The sequence below is a fragment of the Ictalurus punctatus genome, chromosome 2 (genome assembly GCF_001660625.3).
Source record: "Ictalurus punctatus breed USDA103 chromosome 2, Coco_2.0, whole genome shotgun sequence".
NCBI classification, from domain to species: Eukaryota; Metazoa; Chordata; class Actinopteri; order Siluriformes; family Ictaluridae; genus Ictalurus; species Ictalurus punctatus.
Genome location: NC_030417.2, coordinates 13689363 through 13698740, shown reverse-complemented (window position 1 = coordinate 13698740; position 9378 = coordinate 13689363). Strand labels below are relative to the sequence as shown.

General features: G+C 36.6%; 1 non-coding gene across 1 annotated transcript; it reads right to left on the bottom strand.

Moving 5' to 3' along the window:
• Positions 1 to 8725: 8725 nt before the first annotated feature.
• On the bottom strand, positions 8726 to 8799 carry trnai-aau (transfer RNA isoleucine (anticodon AAU)). Its single transcript has one exon. It is a non-coding gene; the product is annotated as a tRNA-Ile (tRNA).
• Between the last annotated feature and the right edge of the window lie 579 nt (positions 8800 to 9378).

The window sequence follows — 9378 nt, the reverse complement described above, 5'->3', positions numbered from 1 at the left end:
GAGAACCTGTATTAAACTAAATCGATCAACCAATTTTTAAAAATTATTATTTCATTCATTTCTTTAACTTTTTTGATTAAACACTGACCTTTACTTTCATTGAATAGACTTATTATTTATTGTAGGCTGAATGCTTAAATGTTAGCAATTACCGCAGACGTTAGCAAAAAGTGGGCGTTTCCTGCAAAGTCATTTCTCACAAAATCAGGTGATAATGTTCGCCCAGCAATGCAACTATCTCTTTATCTATAGAGACAAAAGAAAGATATTACAGAATGATCACTCTGAATGGCCGCCCATCCATGTAAATATCTCTATTTGTAAAGACAAAAGAATGAGGTTTAATCACCGTCTTAATGTGTAGTGACTGGGTTTATTTGTGAAGATACTGATGAATGAAAACATGGTTCAACCCAAAAGAAAACCTGTCAGCTTGAGCTTTATTTTATATAGCTTTGTTCTTTCAACTTTATGTACAAGAGCAAATAGAAATAACTATAGTTTGTAAAAAAAAAAATTCCTGAATTTTGCGCCATCTGGCTTTCTCTATGGTTCCCTACTGCCGTCTAACTCCACCTGCCACCTGAAAGAAAAAAATAATAAATTTAAAGGAAGCAAGGAGCCACAAACCGTAGAGGCTAAGAGAAGAAGACCTTCATCGACGTCGAACTCTACCTGCCGCCATATACCGCCATATACCGCCAACCTACCGCCATATAGCTCAAACCTACCACCTGAAAGAAAAAATAAATGTAACAGTAACAATGAGCCACGAGCTCGTCCTCGTAAAATCCTTGGAAACCAACCAAGCCTGTAAAATGAAAGCGCTATTCATTGTATGGGGGCGAGGGAATCTCCTCAACCACCACCATCTGGATGATGGACTAAAACCCACAGTAGGAAAAAAAAGAGCAAGTAATCATATAAGAATGATAAGAAATCCAGAAAACTTTGAGATTATCACTTGTCACCTTACAGGAAAATAAAGCCATGAATATGAGAACCTGTATTAAACTAAATCGATCAACCAATTTTTAAAAATTATTATTTCATTCATTTCTTTAACTTTTTTGATTAAACACTGACCTTTACTTTCATTGAATAGACTTATTATTTATTGTAGGCTGAATGTTTAAATGTTAGCAATTACCGCAGACGTTAGCAAAAAGTGGGTGTTTCCTGCAAAGTCATTTCTCACAAAATCAGGTGATAATGTTCGCCCAGCAATGCAACTATCTCTTTATCTATAGAGACAAAAGAAAGATATTACAGAATGATCACTCTGAATGTCCGCCCATCCATGTAAATATCTTTATTTGTAAAGACAAAAGAATGAGGTTTAATCACCGTCTTAATGTGTAGTGACTGGGTTCATTTGTGGAGATACTGATGAATTAAAACATGGTTCAACCCAAAAGAAAACCTGTCAGCTTGAGCTTTATTTTATATAGCTTTGTTCTTTCAACTTTATGTACAAGAGCAAATAGAAATAACTATATTTTGTAAAAAAAAATTTCCTGAATTTTGCGCCATCTGGCTTTGTCCATGGTTCCCTACTGCCGTCTAACTCCACCTGCCACCTGAAAGAAAAAAATAATAAATTTAAAGGAAGCAAGGAGCCACAAACCGTCGAGGCTAAGCGAAGAAGACCTTCATCGACGTCGAACTCTACCTGCCGCCATTTACCGCCATATACCGCCAACCTACCGCCATATAGCTCAAACCTACCAACTGAAAGAAAAAATAAATGTAACAGTAACAATGAGCCACGAGCTCGTCCTCGTGAAATCCTTTGAAACCAACCAAGCCTGTAAAATCAAAGCGCTATTCATTGTATGGGGGCGAGGGAATCTCCTCAACCACCACCATCTGGATGATGGACTAAAACCCACAGTAGGAAAAAAAGAGCAAGTAATCATATAAGAATGATAAGAAATCCAGAAAACTTTGAGATTATCACTTGTCACCTTACAGGAAAATAAAGCCATGAATATGAGAACCTGTATTAAACTAAATTGATTAACCAATTTTTTAAAATTATTATTTCATTCATTTCTTTAACATTTTTGATTAAACACTGACCTTTACTTTCATTGAATAGACTTATTATTTATTGTAGACTGGATGTTTAAATGTTAGCAATTACAGCAGACGTTTGCAAAAAGTGGGCGTTTCCTGCAAATGTCATTTCTCACAAAATCAGGTGATAATGTTCGCCCAGCAATGCAACTATCTCTTTATCTATAGAGACAAAAGAAAGATATTACAGAATGATCACTCTGAATGGCCGCCCATCCGTGTAAATATCTCTATTTGTAAAGACAAAAGAATGAGGTTTAATCACCGTCTTAATGTGTAGTGACTGGGTTTATTTGTGAAGATACTGATGAATGAAAACATGGTGCAACCCAAAAGAAAACCTGTCAGCTTGAGCTTTATTTTATATAGCTTTGTTCTTTCAACTTTATGTACAAGAGCAAATAGAAATAACTATATATTTTTTTTAAAAATTCCTGAATTTTGCGCCATCTGGCTTTCTCTATGGTTCCCTACTGCCGTCTAACTCCACCTGCCACCTGAAAGAAAAAAATAATACATTTAAAGGAAGCAAGGAGCCACAAACCGTAGAGGCTAAGCGAAGAAGACCTTCATCGACGTCGAACTCTACCTGCCGCCATATACCGCCATATACCGCCAACCTACCGCCATATAGCTCAAACCTACCACCTGAAAGAAAAGATAAATGTAACAGTAACAATGAGCCACGAGCTCGTCCTCGTAAAATCCTTTGAAACCAACCAAGCCTGTAAAATCAAAGCGCTATTCATTGTATGGGGGCGAGGGAATCTCCTCAACCACCACCATCTGGATGATGGACTAAAACCCACAGTAGGAAAAAAAGAGCAAGTAATCATATAAGAATGATAAGAAATCCAGAAAACTTTGAGATTATCACTTGTCACCTTACAGGAAAATAAAGCCATGAATATGAGAACCTGTATTAAACTAAATTGATCAACCAATTTTTAAAATTATTAATTCATTCATTTCTTTAACATTTTTGATTAAACACTGACCTTTACTTTCATTGAATAGACTTATTATTTATTGTAGACTGGATGTTTAAATGTTAGCAATTACAGCAGACGTTTGCAAAAAGTGGGCGTTTCCTGCAAATGTCATTTCTCACAAAATCAGGTGATAATGTTCGCCCAGCAATGCAACTATCTCTTTATCTATAGAGACAAAAGAAAGATATTACAGAATGATCACTCTGAATGGCCGCCCATCCATGTAAATATCTCTATTTGTAAAGACAAAAGAATGAGGTTTAATCACCGTCTTAATGTGTAGTGACTGGGTTTATTTGTGAAGATACTGATGAATGAAAACATGGTTCAACCCAAAAGAAAACCTGTCAGCTTGAGCTTTATTTTATATAGCTTTGTTCTTTCAACTTTATGTACAAAAGCAAATAGAAATAACTATATATTTTTTTAAAAAATTCCTGAATTTTGCGCCATCTGGCTTTCTCTATGGTTCCCTATTGCCGTCTAACTCCACCTGCCACCTGAAAGAAAAAAATAATAAATTTAAAGGAAGCAAGGAGCCACAAACCGTAGAGGCTAAGCGAAGAAGACCTTCATCGACGTCGAACTCTACCTCCCGCCATATACCGCCATATACCGCCAACCCACCGCCATATAGCTCAAACCTACCACCTGAAAGAAAAAATAAATGTAACAGTAACAATGAGCCACGAGCTCGTCCTCGTGAAATCCTTTGAAACCAACCAAGCCTGTAAAATCAAAGCGCTATTCATTGTATGGGGGCGAGGGAATCTCCTCAACCACCACCATCTGGATGATGGACTAAAACCCACAGTAGGAAAAAAAGAGCAAGTAATCATATAAGAATGATAAGAAATCCAGAAAACTTTGAGATTATCACTTGTCACCTTACAGGAAAATAAAGCCATGAATATGAGAACCTGTATTAAACTAAATTGATCAACCAATTTTTTAAAATTATTATTTCATTCATTTCTTTAACATTTTTTGATTAAACACTGACCTTTACTTTCATTGAATAGACTTATTATTTATTGTAGGCTGAATGTTTAAATGTTAGCAATTACAGCAGACGTTTGCAAAAAGTGGGCGTTTCCTGCAAATGTCATTTCTCACAAAATCAGGTGATAATGTTCGCCCAGCAATGCAACTATCTCTTTATCTATAGAGATAAAAGAAAGATATTACAGAATGATCACTCTGAATGGCCGCCCATCCATGTAAATATCTCTATTTGTAAAGACAAAAGAATGAGGTTTAATCACCGTCTTAATGTGTAGTGACAGGGTTTATTTGTGAAGATACTGATGAATGAAAACATGGTTCAACCCAAAAGAAAACCTGTCAGCTTGAGCTTTATTTTATATAGCTTTGTTCTTTCAACTTTATGTACAAGAGCAAATAGAAATAACTATATTTTGTAAAAAGAATTCCTGAATTTTGCGCCATCTGGCTTTGTCCATGGTTCCCTACTGCCGTCTAACTCCACCTGCCACCTGAAAGAAAAAAATAATAAATTTAAAGGAAGCAAGGAGCCACAAACCGTAGAGGCTAAGCGAAGAAGACCTTCATCGACGTCGAACTCTACCTGCCGCCATATACCGCCATATACCGCCAACCCACCGCCATATAGCTCAAACCTACCACCTGAAAGAAAAAATAAATGTAACAGTAACAATGAGCCACGAGCTCGTCCTCGTAAAATCCTTTGAAACCAACCAAGCCTGTAAAATCAAAGCGCTATTCATTGTATGGGGGCGAGGGAATCTCCTCAACCACCACCATCTGGATGATGGACTAAAACCCACAGTAGGAAAAAAAGAGCAAGTAATCATATAAGAATGATAAGAAATCCAGAAAACTTTGAGATTATCACTTGTCACCTTACAGGAAAATAAAGCCATGAATATGAGAACCTGTATTAAACTAAATTGATTAACCAATTTTTAAAAATTATTATTTCATTCATTTCTTTAACATTTTTGATTAAACACTGACCTTTACTTTCATTGAATAGACTTATTATTTATTGTAGACTGGATGTTTAAATGTTAGCAATTACAGCAGACGTTTGCAAAAAGTGGGCGTTTCCTGCAAATGTCATTTCTCACAAAATCAGGTGATAATGTTCGCCCAGCAATGCAACTATCTCTTTATCTATAGAGACAAAAGAAAGATATTACAGAATGATCACTCTGAATGGCCGCCCATCCATGTAAATATCTCTATTTGTAAAGACAAATGAATGAGGTTTAATCACCGTCTTAATGTGTAGTGACAGGGTTTATTTGTGAAGATACTGATGAATGAAAACATGGTTCAACCCAAAAGAAAACCTGTCAGCTTGAGCTTTATTTTATATAGCTTTGTTCTTTCAACTTTATGTACAAAAGCAAATAGAAATAACTATATATTTTTAAAAAAATTCCTGAATTTTGCGCCATCTGGCTTTCTCTATGGTTCCCTACTGCCGTCTAACTCCACCTGCCACCTGAAAGAAAAAAATAATAAATTTAAAGGAAGCAAGGAGCCACAAACCGTAGAGGCTAAGCGAAGAAGACCTTCATCGACGTCGAACTCTACCTGCCGCCATATACCGCCATATACCGCCAACCCACCGCCATATAGCTCAAACCTACCACCTGAAAGAAAAAATAAATGTAACAGTAACAATGAGCCACGAGCTCGTCCTCGTGAAATCCTTTGAAACCAACCAAGCCTGTAAAATCAAAGCGCTATTCATTGTATGGGGGCGAGGGAATCTCCTCAACCACCACCATCTGGATGATGGACTAAAACCCACAGTAGGAAAAAAAGAGCAAGTAATCATATAAGAATGATAAGAAATCCAGAAAACTTTGAGATTATCACGTTTCACCTTACAGGAAAATAAAGCCATGAATATGAGAACCTGTATTAAACTAAATCGATCAACCAATTTTTAAAAATTATTATTTCATTCATTTCTTTAACATTTTTGATTAAACACTGACCTTTACTTTCATTGAATAGACTTATTATTTATTGTAGGCTGAATGTTTAAATGTTAGCAATTACCGCAGACGTTAGCAAAAAGTGGGCGTTTCCTGCAAAGTCATTTCTCACAAAATCAGGTGATAATGTTCGCCCAGCAATGCAACTATCTCTTTATCTATAGAGACAAAAGAAAGATATTACAGAATGATCACTCTGAATGGCCGCCCATCCATGTAAATATCTCTATTTGTAAAGACAAAAGAATGAGGTTTAATCACCGTCTTAATGTGTAGTGACTGGGTTTATTTGTGAAGATACTGATGAATGAAAACATGGTGCAACCCAAAAGAAAACCTGTCAGCTTGAGCTTTATTTTATATAGCTTTGTACTTTCAACTTTATGTACAAAAGCAAATAGAAATAACTATATTTTTTTAAAAAAAAATCCTGAATTTTGCGCCATCTGGCTTTCTCTATGGTTCCCTACTGCCGTCTAACTCCACCTGCCACCTGAAAGAAAAAAATAATAAATTTAAAGGAAGCAAGGAGCCACAAACCGTAGAGGCTAAGCGAAGAAGACCTTCATCGACGTCGAACTCTACCTGCCGCCATATACTGCCATATACCGCCAACCTACCGCCATATAGCTCAAACCTACCACCTGAAAGAAAAAATAAATGTAACAGTAACAATGAGCCACGAGCTCGTCCTCGTGAAATCCTTTGAAACCAACCAAGCCTGTAAAATCAAAGCGCTATTCATTGTATGGGGGCGAGGGAATCTCCTCAACCACCACCATCTGGATGATGGACTAAAACCCACAGTAGGAAAAAAAGAGCAAGTAATCATATAAGAATGATAAGAAATCCAGAAAACTTTGAGATTATCACTTGTCACCTTACAGGAAAATAAAGCCATGAATATGAGAACCTGTATTAAACTAAATCGATCAACCAATTTTTAAAAATTATTATTTCATTCATTTCTTTAACATTTTTGATTAAACACTGACCTTTACTTTCATTGAATAGACTTATTATTTATTGTAGGCTGAATGTTTAAATGTTAGCAATTACCGCAGACGTTAGCAAAAAGTGGGCGTTTCCTGCAAAGTCATTTCTCACAAAATCAGGTGATAATGTTCGCCCAGCAATGCAACTATCTCTTTATCTATAGAGACAAAAGAAAGATATTACAGAATGATCACTCTGAATGGCCGCCCATCCATGTAAATATCTATATTTGTAAAGACAAAAGAATGAGGTTTAATCACCGTCTTAATGTGTAGTGACTGGGTTTATTTGTGAAGATACTGATGAATGAAAACATGGTGCAACCCAAAAGAAAACCTGTCAGCTTGAGCTTTATTTTATATAGCTTTGTACTTTCAACTTTATGTACAAAAGCAAATAGAAATAACTATATTTTTTAAAAAAAAAATCCTGAATTTTGCGCCATCTGGCTTTCTCTATGGTTCCCTACTGCCGTCTAACTCCACCTGCCACCTGAAAGAAAAAAATAATAAATTTAAAGGAAGCAAGGAGCCACAAACCGTAGAGGCTAAGCGAAGAAGACCTTAATCGACGTCGAACTCTACCTGCCGCCATATACTGCCATATACCGCCAACCTACCGCCATATAGCTCAAACCTACCACCTGAAAGAAAAAATAAATGTAACAGTAACAATGAGCCACGAGCTCGTCCTCGTAAAATCCTTTGAAACCAACCAAGCCTGTAAAATCAAAGCGCTATTCATTGTATGGGGGCGAGGGAATCTCCTCAACCACCACCATCTGGATGATGGACTAAAACCCACAGTAGGAAAAAAAGAGCAAGTAATCATATAAGAATGATAAGAAATCCAGAAAACTTTGAGATTATCACTTGTCACCTTACAGGAAAATAAAGCCATGAATATGAGAACCTGTATTAAACTAAATTGATCAACCAATTTTTAAAATTATTATTTCATTCATTTCTTTAACATTTTTGATTAAACACTGACCTTTACTTTCATTGAATAGACTTATTATTTATTGTAGACTGGATGTTTAAATGTTAGCAATTACAGCAGACGTTTGCAAAAAGTGGGCGTTTCCTGCAAATGTCATTTCTCACAAAATCAGGTGATAATGTTCGCCCAGCAATGCAACTATCTCTTTATCTATAGAGACAAAAGAAAGATATTACAGAATGATCACTCTGAATGGCCGCCCATCCGTGTAAATATCTCTATTTGTAAAGACAAAAGAATGAGGTTTAATCACCGTCTTAATGTGTAGTGACTGGGTTTATTTGTGAAGATACTGATGAATGAAAACATGGTTCAACCCAAAAGAAAACCTGTCAGCTTGAGCTTTATTTTATATAGCTTTGTTCTTTCAACTTTATGTACAAGAGCAAATAGAAATAACTATATATTTTTTTTAAAAATTCCTGAATTTTGCGCCATCTGGCTTTCTCTATGGTTCCCTACGGCCGTCTAACTCCACCTGCCACCTGAAAGAAAAAAATAATAAATTTAAAGGAAGCAAGGAGCCACAAAACGTAGAGGCTTAAAAAGGTGTGGCCTCGCACAAATCAGTGTTTTCTTGGCTATTGCTGGAGGTAGTCCAGCATGGTGCTGGTTTGTCAGTGAATCAGTCTTGAGAATTTGTCTGAAGATCAAAGCATCTCATGGCCCGTACGGGGATCGAACCCGTGACCTTGGCGTTATTAGCACCACGCTCTAACCATCTGAGCTAACCGGCCTAAGGGTCACTTTAAGACTGGCTCCGTACCGTGAGCTAGGACGGGGCTAAGCGAAGAATACCTTCATCGACGTCGAACTCCACCTCCCGCCATATACCGCCATATACCGCCAACCTACCGCCATATAGCTCAAACCTACCGCCGGCTAACTCCACCTGCCACCTGAAAGAAAAAATAAATGTAACAGTAACAATGAGCCACGCGCTCGTCCTCCTAAAATCCTTGGAAACCAACCAAGCCTGTAAAATCAAAGCGCTATTCATTGTATGGGGGCGAGGGAATCTCCTCAACCACCACCATCTGGATGATGGACTAAAACCCACAGTAGGAAAAAAAGAGCAAGTAATCATATAAGAATGATAAGAAATCCAGAAAACTTTGAGATTATCACTTGTCACCTTACAGGAAAATAAAGCCATGAATATGAGAACCTGTATTAAACTAAATTGATCAACCAATTTTTAAAAATTATTATTTCATTCATTTCTTTAACATTTTTGATTAAACACTGACCTTTACTTTCATTGAATAGACTTATTATTTATTGTAGGATGAATGTTTAAATGTTAGAAATTACCG